The sequence below is a fragment of the Lynx rufus genome, unplaced genomic scaffold, assembly GCF_022079265.1.
Source record: "Lynx rufus isolate CCGP_SWC_20201006 ecotype Redwood Valley unplaced genomic scaffold, mLynRuf1.p SCAF_17, whole genome shotgun sequence".
NCBI classification, from domain to species: Eukaryota; Metazoa; Chordata; class Mammalia; order Carnivora; family Felidae; genus Lynx; species Lynx rufus.
This window is the reverse complement of record NW_025814831.1, coordinates 33,117,821-33,133,090: the sequence shown is the minus strand read 5'-3', so window position 1 is coordinate 33,133,090 and position 15,270 is coordinate 33,117,821. Positions and strand designations below refer to the sequence as shown.

At 46.4% G+C, this 15,270-nt stretch overlaps 1 protein-coding gene across 3 annotated transcripts in view; it reads left to right on the top strand.

Moving 5' to 3' along the window:
* The first annotated feature begins 4,554 nt into the window (after positions 1-4,554).
* The window catches only part of SUSD6 (sushi domain containing 6), a 98,947-nt gene continuing 88,231 nt past the window's right edge, over positions 4,555-15,270 (top strand). For 2 of the 3 annotated variants that reach the window (XM_047079435.1, XM_047079432.1), the window contains exon 1: positions 4,555-4,634. The gene's annotated coding sequence lies outside the window, so the exon portion shown is untranslated. Of the gene's footprint in view, positions 4,635-4,951; positions 5,023-15,270 lie in introns of those variants that run through there. The other variant, XM_047079433.1, reaches the window with a different exon arrangement.

Here is a 15,270-nt window from a genome sequence, read left to right as displayed (position 1 = left end):
CGAGTTTGAGCCTCGAATGGGGCTCTTTGCTGTCCTTATGGATCCCTCTTTGGATCCTCTGTCTCCTTCTCTCTCTGCCCCTCTCTCTGTCTCTCTCTCTCAAAATTAAATAAACTTAAAAAAAAAAAAAAAAGAAACCCCATGCTAACTCCTGTGTGAGGTCAGACAAACCAGTAATCTGCTCTGTGTCTCAACTTCCTTATAGGCGAAAGTATGGCATTAATAATGTCTCATTTTATGGGGATGTTGTGTAGATAAAATGAGCTGGTATGCAAGAAAGCATTTTCAAGAAGATCAAGAGATATGTAAGGACGATTTGTGTCATTATTTGCTATTTTTATTGAGGGTAGAAGGGGCCATATATGATGTATTTGGAAAAGTATAACTTTAGGAACAAACACAAATGAATTCTTGTTTTGCAACATACATGCTATGTAGTTTTTTTTAAATGTTTTTAAATGTTTTTATTTATTTTTGAGACAGAGAGACAGAGCATGAGCAGGGGAGGGGCAGACAGAGAGGGACACACAGAATCTGAAGCAGGCTCCCAGCTGTCAGCCCAGAGCCCAACGTGGAGCTTGAACCCACGGACTGTGAGATCATGGCCTGAGCTGAAGTCGGACGCCCAACGGACTGAGCCACCCCGGCGCCCCTATGTAGTATTTGATGTTACAAAAATGTCTTCTGAGGCTGTTTCCTCCTGTGTGAAATGTTAATTTGGAGGGTTGTTGTCAAAATTAATGGCTACATGAATAAAGTCTTCCCTACTAAGTACCTAGCACACAGTAAGTGCTCAATTAACAGTAGCTGTCATTCCTGCTGTTAAACAGATGACGATAGCAACACAGATCCCAAGTACTAATTCCCAACTTTTTCCTCTCCTTTACTTCTTGCCCTTTAAGTGGTAAAAGCACAAGCTCCTAGTCACATTCCTGGAAAAGGAAGAAAACCATGCCCTCTGACTCATACCACAGGAGTGACCAACTCCTCTCGATTTGACAGGAGGACTCTCCTAATTTTAGCCCAGAGGTCCCAAGTCCCATGGGCCCTCTGGGCCCCAGCCAAACTGGGACAATTGACCACTCACCACCAACCCGGGTCCAACTCCGAGCCATCTTCCAGTACCTAGGCTTAGAGTACTAGGATTTGTACTGGAAATCTGGAAGGACCCAGGAACACGACCAGCTCAAAGAGCCATTTTAAGTCCTTTTAGAACAAGACAGGGTCTAGATAAATAAATGAAAATAAAAAATTAGCTCTGGTCCTAGAAGTCATTATGGTAGGTGTAAGATACAAAAAATTAATTCTGAAGACCACATATTATATAATACCATTTATATAAAATGTCTGGAAGAGGTAAATCTATGGGTAAAGAACGTAGCTTATTGGTTGCAGGGTAGAGGTGGGGAGTGACTGCTAATGGGTATAGAGTTTCTTTTTGGGATCATGAAAATGTTGATTGTGGTAATGGTTGCACAACTCTGTAAATGCACTAAAAACCATTGAATTATATACTTTAAATACATAATTATACATTTAAACTGTAATTGTATGGTATGTGAACTGTGTCTCAATAAAGCTGTTGAATTAAGAAAACACAAAATTTGAAAACAATATTTTTGGGGGCTTATTTATTTTGAGAGAGAGAAAAAGAGCAAGCGGGGGTGGGGCAGAGAGAGAGAGAGAGAGAGAGAGAGAGAGAGAGAGAGAATCCCAAGCAGGCTCCATGCTCAGCAATGAACCCGATACACAGGGCTGGTTCTCATTAAGGTAAGGTCAGTCATGACCTGAGCCGAAATCAAGAGTTTGACACTTAACGGACTGAGCCACCCAGGTGCCCCTAAGACAATTTTTGACTTAAAAAAAGGGTTCTTCCACATTAGAATCTCTAAGTCTAAATTATTCTTTTTTTTCTAAGCCTGTATTATTTAAAAAAATTTTTTTTTTAAATTTTGGAGAGAGAGAGTGCACAAGTGGGGCAGGGGGGCAGAGGGGGAGACAGAGACAGAGAGAGAGAGAGAGAGTCTTAAGCACGCTTTATGCTCAGCACAGAGCCTGTAAATCTAAATTATTCTTAACCCTCATTTTAAGAATTATCTTTTCAATGGCATAATAATGTTTAACCTAGGCTGTGAAATACCACCCCAATGTTGCAGGTAAGATGAGTAAGACCCACAGCAGAATGTAAAGAGGCTTTTGCTCAGTTCTGTAGGAGGCCTGTGGAGCCTCAAGCAGGAGGGGAAATGTGGGAGAGGAGAGGCTGGGGAGGCAGCATTTACAAAGGAAGAAAAGAGATTCACCCCGCATCCTGTAATAGAAAGCAGAAAGAAATATGTGCTAAACTGAGGCTTGTCCAAGATGCCATAGAATGGAAAAAGGAGAGCAAAGGTGGCAAGGGTAAGTGGGAAGGACATTCCAGGCCCAGGGAATAGTGTGAGCACAAGTTCTGAGATGTGAAGTAGGTAGCATGTTTGAGGTACAGAGGGGGTATGTAGGGTGTATGGAAGGATGGAGAAGACTTGGGACAGATTGTGGAGAGCCCTGGACACAGTCCTTGCTTGGGAGTTTGATTTCATTCTGTGGACACTGGGGGCACCCAGGGGACGATTTTTAAGAAGTGAGTTACCGATCTGCAGAGGGTCTAGAAGCCATTTTACAGTGTGAGAGGTGGTGAGTCTTGCATGAAGTCACTGAGCTGGTTAGTGGCCAAAAGCCAAGGGATCTGATGGCTGGCCTAATCCATATTCCATTACACCAAGCTGCCTTTGTAGGTAATCTGCCCACCTTTTTTTTCCTCTCCATTTGTCTTCTCTAATTCTTCCTCCACCCTTTCCCTTGTCCCCTTCCTGGGCCTTGGGTGTGCCTGGTGTGTACTTGCAGCCCACACAGGGTTGCTGAGCTCTGTTGCAGATCCAGGCCAAGCTAATACTTGCTTTTCAACCCCCTGGTGGTCTGGGTAGTGCAACCCCAGTAGAGAGGGAAAATGAGGAGGAAGGGAGGGATGCCCAGCAGGAAGGCAAGAGAGAAAGAAGGCAGAGCAAGGACAGACATAATGGAAAAGGTAGCTACAGTCACAGGTTCTGCGGGGCCTAGAAGGGGAGGGTTCCCTTGGGGATGGGTGCCTGTGCATGGGGTGGTGAGGAACACTCTGCTTGTCTGGTTTGAGCTACCTCAAGGACTTGCCCTGGTAATTCACAGCATCTTCTCAGAGCACCTACTAGAACTAGGTTTGCTGAGAGGTCCTGCGGGGGGAGTATCCTGTCCAAAGGGCATCTGGGAGAAAGGGCTTGCCTGACCCAATCTGCAGCTGGAGCCTGAATTCTCAGGTAGGAGAGCTGCAACATTTATTGAGCCAGGGAGCATCTCTGAACAGGCACTGCCTGAGGCCCTGGGGCACAGACAGTAAGTCACCATCTTGGCCATGAACGGGCCACAAGCCCTGTAAACACCCAAAGAGGACTTATCTCCCAGGGTTGCAGTGAGATCACCAACAAATGATGTAGTGATACAGTGCACAAACTGTTGGCATAGTATATACTGGAAAACACCCCAAAGGGGCAAGGCTCAGGATGGGAAACAAAGTTAGGAGTATGACAGGGTCCTAGCCCTGACTCTGCCAATTCTTGCTTTTAACTACTGTTTTCTCAACCTTGAGATCCATTGAGTGCTTTCAGTATGCTGAGAAATCACTTCGGAATGCTTCTTAAAATAGATCCCAGAATCCGATCCTAGCTTTACTTAATCAGAATGGCTGGAGACTATCCCGAATCTGCATTTTTCAATCCCCCGCCCCCCCCCCCCCCGGCTCCCCCGCCCCCAACCCCGGGACAACTTGGAGCTTGTTCATCTACGCTACACAGTCTGGGAAGCACTTCTGAATAGGGAGATAATGATCTGCATCAGCCCTAGGTCTGGCAAGCGATTCAAGACCTAACAAGGCAACCAACGTGCGTGGAAAGTGCCCTGTGAACCTGAGAGCAAATTATTTGCAAATAATAGTAATCCAATAATCCTAATAACATCCAAAATATCCACAAAATAATGATAGTAAAAGAACTGGAGAGCGCACTGCAAACGCGGCGCAGGCTAGGTCGGTACCACGGCCTCGGCCACTCCAGCGCAGTTGGCGTGACTGTCCCTTTAAGCAGTCCCCCGCGCCCGCCTCCCCCCGTCACGGCTCCAGGCTCGCCTCCCGCGGGGCGTGCGGCCCCGCCGGCGGCGCGTGCGTGCTGGCAGCGGTCGATCTGCAGGGCCTCCCAGCGGGGCGGTCTCGGCGGCGCGACGCCGGCGCTTGTTGCGTGCGCGCCTGACCCCGCCCCTTGCCCGCCCCTTCCCCTCCCCCCGCACTCCGCGGTCCTCCCCCGCCCGCGCGGTACAGCTGGGCCAGTGACGCGGGAGCTACCGCCGCCGCCACTGCCGTCGCCACCGCGTTCCATTCTCCTAAGCCGGCGACAGCGTCGCCCCCAGCCTCCCACCGCCTTCTCCCGCAGCGCGGGCCAGCGCCAGCCAGACCAGGCACGCAGGGCCTCGCCTAGACCCGAGAGGGTTACGGGCGCGCGCAGGCGGCAGAGCGGATCCCGGCGCTGCGGAAGCTTCGAGCGCCCCCCTCGCGGAGGTCGCGGTGCCGTTCCCGGGTGAGTTGTCACTGCGGCCCGGGGGCGGCGGGGCCAGGCATTGTGTCACTGGCGCGCCCCGCGGGCTGTCAGGGGCGCCGGGCTGGTGCGCACTGCTCTGGAGGGACGTCGGGGAGCCCCGGCCGGCCGCCCGGCGTCTGCTGCTGTGTGCGCTGGCCCCGCTGTCACCCGGACGGCCGCGCGAGGGGCCGGGAGGGCCACCGGGGAGGCTGACCCGGCGGCGGCGTGGGCTGCGCCGAGGCCGGGAGGAGGACCGGACTGCTGGTCTTCGGCTGCGAGCTGGTGGCCGGGACCGGGGCGCGCCGCCTGGCCTCGCCCGCCGTGGGGGTCGTGCTCCCTGCCCGGGAGTCAGGGCGGAGACCACACTTTGCGGGTCGCGGGAGAGAAGGTAGGCGGAGGCCCTCTTTCTTATTGCTGTTATTTCCCCCTCGGGCCGACCAAAGCCGCCGGTCCTGCGCCGGGCAGGGTTGGCTTGGCGACGGTGGATTTCCTGAGGAAATCTTGGAGCCCGTGTGTGGGAGCATCGGAGCTTTCTGGAGCCTCCGCGCCTCGTCTGGTTTTTAATCTCAAAAACTTTACTTATTATCCGGGCTGAGACTCACCGAAACCACTTCCTGTTTATATATGTAGACTTGCTTTCTTACTCCTGGCTTTTGGGGACTCCAGATATTGGTGGAGGTCTGACTCTCCCGCGTCGTCCGGCTGTGGGGCTGTTGAATTGGAAAGTTACCTGTAACGAGGTTAGCATGGGGTGGGGGTGAGGTGGGACCACGAGACTCAGGAGGAAAGAGGAGTCACAATCAAGTCTTTGGCTGGCTAGGGGGAAGTTCATGTCTTGGCCCAGAGGCCTGATACTGCTGTTCCCACAGAACGTACTCTCCGTGGCAGGCGGCTCGCAGGGCTTTGTTGCTCTTGCTAACTGGGCTTGTGTCAGCTCTGTGCAGAGGTGCAGTGAAACTACCCAGTTCACTTAACTGGAGGAGGCATTTACTCCCTTTCGCGATCTGCAGCGGTAGGAGTACGAAGTGTCTTTCCATCCTTAGCAGTGGTGAATTCATTTCTTGCTCTTTTCATCCCTCTGGTTTAAAACATATGTCTGAAGGATGCACACACCTTTTCTCTTTGGGGAATTCCACACCCAAATTGTCACCATCTAGTGGAGGCTAGTAGAGACATGTTCGTGGCATTGAGTTTTGAATTTTCTGGGCTTTGCATTTTTAGCTAGATGCAGATTCAGCCTGAAATGAAAATTTTCAGTTGGTTGGGTGGAGAAGCGGAAGTAGGTTTACCTCCCCCTCCGTAAAAGAGGTGTTTAATAAAACAATAACAGCAACGATAGGAAGAGTTCTTGAGGACTGTGTACCAAGCTTTGTATCAAGAACTACTTTCTTGATCTCATTTAATAACAGACTTTTGTGGTAGATATTGTTATATATATATATATATATATATATATATATATATATAAATGTTTATTTTTGAGAGAGAGGCAGAGCACAAGTAGGGGAGGGGCAGACAGAGAGGGAGACACAGAATCTGAGACAGGCTCCAGGCCCTGAGCTGTCAGCACAGAGCCCGACGTAGCCCTTGAACTCGAGAGCTGTGAGATCATGACCTGAGCCCAAGTCAGACGCTTAACAGACTGAGCCACTTAGGCGCCCCTAGGTATTGTTACTGTTCCCCCCTCCTTTTTTTTTCAGTTGAAACCAAAGCCAAACAAATAACTTGCCCAGAGTCATAAAAGTAGCCCATGGTAGAGCCCACACTTTAACTGCTAGATTCTACTGTTAGCTTCTAATTTGCTTGCCATTTGGTAAAATTCAAAATGGAGTATTTCTAGAACTTTTTCAAAGCACTACTTCTTCAGGCTCTTTCTCATATCATGAGCACCCATAACTCTCCCAGGTACACATTTATGGTATGTGCGCAATAATCATTTGCTTATTTATTCCTTCATTCAGTATTCACAAGTATTTATGTGATACAGAAAGTATGCCCGGCACTGTGCTAGGTTTTGGAGATACCGCAGTGAGTAAGAATCCATCCATGCCCTCATGGAGTTTGTGGTCTTTAAGTCAGTGTATTTTGATTTATGTTGTTAACTTTCATTGGCAACCATTTGCTGCTTCAGGAACTTCTGTCCGGTAAGTTAAATTAGAGGAGACTACTGGTATGAAGCCTGATAGATAGGACTTCCTGTCCACAGAGTGGCTTTTTGGATACTGTAGTAGACATGGCATATGAAACAAATCCTCACCTATAGCTAGATCGGGGGGTATCAGGTCCCTGGGTGCTCAGAGTAGGACTGACCCCCTCCCCCCACCCCCAAACCCAGTGTCACATGGCAGTGTTCAACTTATTTGCTGAGGCCTGCCTTCTTAAAGCCCAGAATTTAGGCAACAGAAAGAAGAAGAAGAAAGGTAGAATGAGGTGTTATAGATGCAGGCTGGCGGATGAAGAGTCCTCAGCACTTTGTTTGGTTTCCTGGCAGGTGTCCGTTGTGTGGTGGCTGAACTTGTGCTCTTATGTAATGGTGCATCTCCTGGCAGGGGATTTCCTCCTTTGCTGTTGCCAGGGCAGCAATTTCTACAGCTACCCTCCCATTCCATACACACATAGGCACTCTCTGAAGGTAATAAGGCATCTGGCTTTTTAAAAGTAAGAGCTTATTTCAGGTTTATTGCTACTAAGCATTATTTCACTCCCTCCGTACTTTTCCGTCCTCCTGATAAAAACTTGCCTTATGTTTTAAATTTTTCCCGTGCTCTTTTCCCATATCCTTAGCTGTTTTGACAACCAGATAACTATGCTTGCTACAGTTGACTCTTAAAGAACACGGGATTAGGGGCACTGATCCCTATGCAGTCGAAAATCTATGTATAACTTTGACTCCCCTCAAACTTTGCTCATAGCCTACTGTTGACAGGAAGCCTTACTGATAACATAAGCTGTTGATTAACACTTGTTTTGTATGTTACATGTATTATATACTGCATTAGTACAATAAAGTAAGCTGGAGGAAAAAGTTACAAAGAAAATCACAAGAAAGAGAAAATAACATTTACAATACTGTACCGCAAAAAATCTGTGTGGAAGTGGACCCACACAGTTCAAACCAGTGTTGTTGAAGGGTCACCTGTGCTGGTGCCTGTCTCTGGGCTCAGAGAATGATATCTTTAAAAAAAATCCGAGTCACTTAATCTAACTCATTTCTGTACTAAAACCAGTGAAACTGTGAAGTCTTTAGCAGAACTGCTTGTGGGCTGAGAAGGAAGACCAGAGAGCACATATGCCGTTTTTTCCCCTCTAGTTCCCCTGAGAGGCAGCCCGGGACTGTAAAGCCCACTGGGAAGCCTGAATGTCAGCAGACCCCCCGGTACTGGTTGTGTAATTGCCACGCAGGAAGCATTTTCCTGAGCTCCTGACGTGACATGTGGTCTCCTAGTTGAAGCTGATCAGTGGGATTCACTTTCCTCCTTCTGTCTTCCTGGACAGTAGGAAAGTCTTGTTGTTTAGAGGCATTCCTTTAAGTAGTAGGAGGAAGAACAAATAGAGGAGAAAGAACACATATTTGAAAGCAGACTTGAGTGTTGAGGATTAGGACAGTTGGGTTAAGGGTAAGCATTAGGACAAATACGTATATGATAATAGAGACTCTTTTTCCTGGTTTCTCCTCAAGAAGGCTGCAGTCTTGGGGCCACCCACATATTCCACTACAGTGAGATTTCATTGAGTGGAATGGTTTTTAAAAAAATAATATATATTTTTAAAGTTTATTTATTTTGAGGGAGAGAGTGCGTGGGGAGCGGAGGGGCAGAGAGAGAGAATCCGGAGCAGGCTCCACGCTGTTGGCACGAAGCCTGACGTGGGGCTCGATCTCACGAATCCAAGCTCATGACCTGAGCCGAAAACAAGAGTCAGACGCTTAACTGACTGAGCCACCCAGGCACCCCTAAAAAATTAACATTCTTAAGTTTTGGTGCCACGTTGCAGGAAAGTTGGAAACTAGATCAGTGAGAAAAAAATGCCTGTAGTGTGGGAGGGTTGTTTTCATACAGGTAGAAGTAAAGGATGCAAATTGAGGTTGGGGCTGAGGGTTTTGTGATGGCATTTATTTGAAGCTGCTAACAGCTGTGAATCTGAGACCAGTGAAGCAATTTCAGGACAGCGTTGGGGTGACTGTCCTTGAGCATCAAGATCTGTTCACTCCCACTCTGGCTCAGATTCAAGGCAACAGCCATTGTTCCCTTGGATGCTTATAAGTTCGTGTCTTTGTGTAAAACCTTTATTTGAAAAAGTAGAGGTGCGGGGGAAAGAGGTACCTCTTATAAGGCTTAGATTTTAGCAGTAAAACCTGTCAGGCCTGTGGACGTTTCCTTTTTTTGTGTGCTCATGTGTGTCTCTGATGGTGTCCTTTTTCTTTCCCTTTTAGTCCTTTGGCCTAGAAACCAGCAGGGTGTCTCCATTTGCTCTCTCATCCTCTGATTCTTACCTGAGTGTGGAAGTCTCCACTCTGCTGGTAGACCTCCAGTGGTGCTGAGCTGGGTCACTTTGGCTGTGAAAGGCCACCTGTGCTTCTGTCGGGGCTTGGGGACACTTGAGTCTCTGTGAAGGTACTGGTATGGCAACAGTAGAAAAATGTAGCAACTGTAGTGAGAACTGGACGGGTTTCACAGGCAGGCTCTGCTGTTGTCTGTGATGTATTCTCTTTCCTGGGCCCTTACATCTCAGAAAAGGAAAATAGCACCCTTGAAACATCTGAAGGCTGCATGCCAAGAATTCATGCAATACTCCAGAAACAGGATATTATTGAAGCATTTTTCTCAAGCAGAAACATATGTAGTTCCCTGTTACTGTCGCCAGTGTTAGTAGATCCTGAAAATTACCTGATAGCTGTGTGTGCCCTTAAATGTACTCTCCCGTCTTATACTCCCCCTCCCACGCGCACATGTACAAGTGCTAGACTGGTTTTTTGTTTTTTGTTTTTTGGTAGAGCTCCATTGCTTGGTTTGAGGAAAGTTAGCCTGGGTTCCTGAAGACAGAAATAGGTTCTCAGGGGTTTGCAGACAGCAGAGTTGGTGACTGACAATTCTTTGTTACTCAGAAGAGGAGGATCTTTTGTGGTGAAAAATTCAGTGACTCAGGATTCTTTTCTCCTGTAGTTGGAGATTGGATGTAAAACCTCAGAGAGGAGATATAAATAGGGGCTCTTTCCCAACCTTCCCTTTCTTACCATCCTTTCTGAAGGAGGGGGAAAGTTTAATCTTTCCAAATCCACCCTCCTGCCAGCGTTGACTTGCCTTCACCCACAGAAGTTTAAGATCAGAGCATGGAGTTGGCCTGTGTGTAGACTGTCTTTGCTAGGTTTTTGGCTAGACTAGGCTTGGGCTTTTGACAAAGCCAGTAAAATGAAAGCGGCTTCTGGGAAGGGGATAGGACTGTTTATCCCATTCTTCCTTCTTTGGGCTGTTCTCAGTAGATCTCAATAAACTAAGTGGGTGGAAGTTTAAAAAGGGAACTTGAAAAAGAGAACAAGGTGATTTTGCTTATTCATTTTAAGTGGTAGCCTAGGCAAACTGTCAGGGAGAAGACTGGGGCTACTTTTTTTTTAATTGTTAATACACTGGGATAAGATTACCGAAAGCTTGGAAAATAGAGGGGGAGAAAAAATCACCGTGATTCTACCATCCTACCACAAACATTATTTCCATCTATTCTGCTTTTTCTTTCAGTTGGGAATCCTGGTGTGCATTTACTTTTGTATTCTGTTTTTTCCAGTTAGCATTACACCATAAATATTTTTCTGTAATGACATATAGGCTTTATAATTATTTTTATTTTTAGTGGCTTTATAATATTCCATCAAATAGATCAGCTGTGATTTATTTATTTATTTATTTTTTAAAAATTTTTTTTTCAATGTTTTTATTTATTTTTGGGACAGAGAGAGACAGAGCATGAACGGGGGAGGTGCAGAGAGAGAGAGGGAGACACAGAATCGGAAACAGGCTCCAGGCTCCGAGCCATCAGCCCCGAGCCTGACGCGGGGCTCGAACTCACGGACCGCGAGATCGTGACCTGGCTGAAGTCGGACGCTTAACCGACTGCGCCACCCAGGCGCCCCCCAGATCAGCTGTGATTTAAATAGCCTCTCATTGGGGGCACCGGGGTGGCTCAACTGGTTAAGGGGCTTACTCTTGATTTCAGCTCAGGTCATGATCTCAGGTTCATGAGATCGAGCTTGAGTCCAGTCTGCTTGGGATTCTCTCATTCCCTCTCTCTCAAAATAAATAAATAGGGGCACCTAGGTGGCTCAGTTGGTTAAGCATCCAACTTCAGCTCAGGTCATGATCTTAGCGATTCGCGAGTTCGAGCCACCCATTGGGCTCACTGCTGTCAGCGTGGAGTCTGCTGCAGATCCTTGGTCCCCCTCTCTCTTGGCCCTTCCCCTGCGTGCACATGTGAGCTCTCTCTCAAAAATAAATAAACTTAAAAAAAAATAAACTTGAAAAAATAAAGAAACATGAAAAAAATAAATAGCCTCTCATATGTCTAGACTATTTTTTTCTTTCTTTCTTTTTTTATAATTTGTTTTGAGAGAGAGCGTGCTCATGTGTGCACACACACGTATGGGGGGGTGTTGGGTGGGACCAGGCGCAGAGAGAGAAGGAGAAGATCCCAAGCAGGCTCCGTGCTGTCAGCTTAGAGCTGACTCAGGCTTGATCCCAAGAACCAGGAGATCCTGACCTGAGCCGAAATCCAGAGTCAGATGCTTAACCACCTGAGTCACCCAGATGCCCCTGTCTAGATTATTCCTAAGATTTGCTCAAGGCGATTTTTTTTCAGAGGGGTCATTTCATTTGTCATAATTTTTAAAAACAGCTTTACGGAGACATAATTTATATATCATAATATTCACTCATTTAAAGTTTACAATCCAGTAGACTTTAGCATATTTACAGAGTTGTACAACTGTCACCATATTCTAATTTTAGAACACTTTTATCACCCCAAAAAGAAACTCCCATTAGTGGTCACGCCCAGTTCCTCACAATCCCTGTAGCCCACGGCCAGCACTGATCTCTTTCTCTCTACAGTTCACCTGTTTGGACATTTCACATAAACAGAATGTGTAATTGGCTTCTTTCGTTTAGCATAATGTTGTTGAGTTTTATCCATATTTTAGCATATATCAGTACTTTATTGATAAATGATCTGTTGTATAGGTATATCACATTTTGTTTGTCCATTCATCAACAATGTAATGGACATCTGAATTGTTTTTCTGGTTATTATAAATGTTGCTGTGAACACCGATTAGTATAAAGTTTTGCGTAGGCATATGTTTTTATTTCTTAGGGAGGTATTTTATTTTATTTTTTAAAAGATTTGATTGGGGCGCCTGGGTGGCGCAGTCGGTTAAGCGTCCGACTTCAGCCAGGTCACGATCTCGCGGTCGGTGAGTTCGAGCCCCGCGTCGGGCTCTGGGCTGATGGCTCAGAGCCTGGAGCCTGTTTCCGATTCTGTGTCTCCCTCTCTCTCTGCCCCTCGCCCGTTCATGCTCTGTCTCTCTCTGTCCCAAAAATAAATAAACGTTGAAAAAAAAAAAATTTAAAAGATTTGATTGATTGATTTTTAAAATCTCTGTACCCAATGTGGGACTCAAACTTACAACCCTGAGATCAAGAATTGTATTCTCTACCAACTGAGCCAGCCAGGCGCCCCTCTTAGGGAGATATTTTAAAAGCTGCATCCATATTTCTACTTTAGAGTTAACATTTTACTTGGTTATACAGTTTGTTTGGGGAAGAACAGTGTTATAGCAGAACCTTTTGGTCCTGTGTTGTTGAGGATATTGCCCTGAATTCAGAAAAGATGCTAGTAAGAAAATGAAAGGAAGAATTATGTGTAAGAATATAGCATTGTTTCTAGGGGTGCCTGGGTGGCTCAGTCCGCTAAGCTTCGGCTCTTGGTTTTGGCTCAGGTCGTGATCTCATGGTTCGTGGGTTTGAGCCCCACATTGGGCTCTGCGCTGGCAGTGTGGAGCCTGCTTGGGATTCTCTCTCTCCCTCTTTCTCTGCCCCTCCCCTGCTCACTCTCTCTGTCTCTGTCAAATAAATAAGTTTAAAAAAAACATAACACTGTTTCCAAATCTTCCGTGCAGAACTTTAAACAGTAGTGGGAGTTCACAGATGCAGTAGTGCCTAAATTCAGTGCACATGTACTGCTGCTTAAAAAAAAATAAAAAAAAAAAAAAGAAGGATTTTCAGCCTGAAGTCTCCGTTCTAAATTGCGTCATTGTGTTTTATGGAGTGAACTTTACCATGAACCCCACAGAGCATTCCTTATCAAATGTAATTTATAGTTCTCAGAAGCTTTTCCTTTTCTTATGAAACATTCCATGCCGGGGCTGTGTGCACCTGCTTAGAGGCTTCTGGTAGGCTGGAATGGAGAGCCAACCATCAAGGTAAAGGGGAGGGAGAGGGGCTGCGAGTGTGGTTTAAATATAGGTCTGAGAAAGACTGCTCTTTAGAGCAGCTCTTACAGGGCTCTTGCTGGTGGACCTCAGTTGCACCTGAGGTTAAAAATATAGCTCATGCCAGACACAAAGAGGAACAGATGGTACTGCTGGGAGTGTCATTTCCTCTACAGGACCTACCCCTGGGTGGTTTCACACCATACCAGCCATATGACTGAAATAATGCAGTGCCTCCTTTCGCCCTTGTCCTAATTGGAACTACTGGCATTCGTGATCAATAGCTGTTCTTGCTTTCCTGACTCCTGGTTCATACCAAAAGCTCTTGAAAGTATGTGTATACAGGCCACCTAATTTTTTTTTCTTATCAGAAGATCAAGATGCTTCCACCCCAGAGAAATGTGGGGCACAGGGCACGTGCCTTTTGTCCAATAAGCCAGACAAAAAGTAGGAACTTGAATTATCTTCTCTTGGACCTGTATTAGTTTCCTGTACCTGGAGCCAAGCCCAAGGATCAATCCTTCCAGAAAGTTCCTGTGTGTATATGTGTGTAAGTGTAAATGTAAATGTATGCAGCCGTAACTTCCCTGCCACAGTTTTAGAATTTTTTGAGTGTTTTCTACCTGGTAATGCAAATTCTGTTCCCAAGTCCTGGGGGAGTAAGGTACTACAAAATTCTTATCTGAAGATTAAAATTCTTGACTATAGTATCCAGATATTACCAAAACTTCTTGAACAGCAAACCAAGTATGTGATGAGAGAGACTCTAGGTTCATTAGATGCTAGAGTTGGAAGAATGGGACTTTGGGGATAGTCTCCTCCTACCTCCTCACTTTATGGAAAGGAAGAATGGGAAATGCGGTGCTCAGCGCCGACCTCCCTGAGTGGTGACGGGGCCAGGGGAGAACCCAGGCGTCCTGATCCCGAGTCTAGTGCTGTTTCTTCCCCTGTACGATCAACTTCTCTCTCCTCTGGGCTTGTCTCAGGAAAGGGCATTGGAGCCCAGAACAGTGCATGGCTCATACTGTTTGGAACAAATTCATCTCCTTTTTGTGCTTGTGGTTTTGAATCTAATAGTGAAATTACAAAGAGGAATGAGTCGTTAAGTTCAGTTGCGAGGAAGAAACTGGGCATTGTCGTGCTTAGGTTGGCCCTGCTTAACTATTTATCTCTGTACTGTGCTTCCTTGTAATTAATAAAACACCACCTGCTTTAGACCAATGGGATGTGTTCTCTGAGTCATTTTCCCCTTTGGGTCCCCCTTGACCAGGTGGGACAGTGGCAGGTGCTGGTGGCATCCTAGATGTGGTAGTTGGGAACATGCTGTCTGGGAGGGCTGATGCTCCCTGCCCCCACCCCATTAGCAATCCAGAACCCTTCATGACTGTGATTCTGATTGCAGTGTGAACACACATCTCTAACTGTATCCCTAATCAGTCTGGAAGGAACCAGGCTTCTTGGGCTGAGGTCATGTATGCTAGCTGTCTCCACCCTGGAAAGCCGGTGAGCAGTTTTATGCTCAGTGGGTACAGCTTTTTCAGTTGGCCCGCTCAAGACATTTTTAGAGAATTGACAAATGGTATGTTAGCTGGTCCACACCTTTATCAGTCCTTGATTCTCATCCACCTGCTAGGTAGAAACTGTGCTGTGGGAAGGCGATCTACCTCCTCGTTTCAGTCCTGTGGGGATTTTGCTTATTACACAGTGGGATGGCAAGAAAAACAGGCTCTGGGTTTCATAAGAGTTCATTGGTCCATCTTTTTTTCCCCTTTACATGCACCTTCAAGTCATAATAATTTGTCAACTGATAATCTGGTTGGGCTGTGATGTCAGGCTGGTGGGAGTTAGGTAGGTGGTTGGTGCAGAAACCAAAAGGAAGTAAGTCTGGTTATTTGCTTGACAAGTATTTAGTGAATGCCTGTGGTTAGTGTTAGGTATACAGTTGTAAACAAAGAACAAAATGGACACAGTTCTTGCCTTCATGGCCTTAACCGTCCTGGAGAATACCCCTTGGTTATTTAACTTGAAGTATAGCATTGGAGGAATCTATTGTGTAAAGTAGACTTTCAATTTGATACTCTGAAAGAGTCACTCTTTTTCAGTGACCTCTGTGCTCCCATCCAGCAGTCATCCTGGAAGAGAGGTAGGCTTGAAAAATAT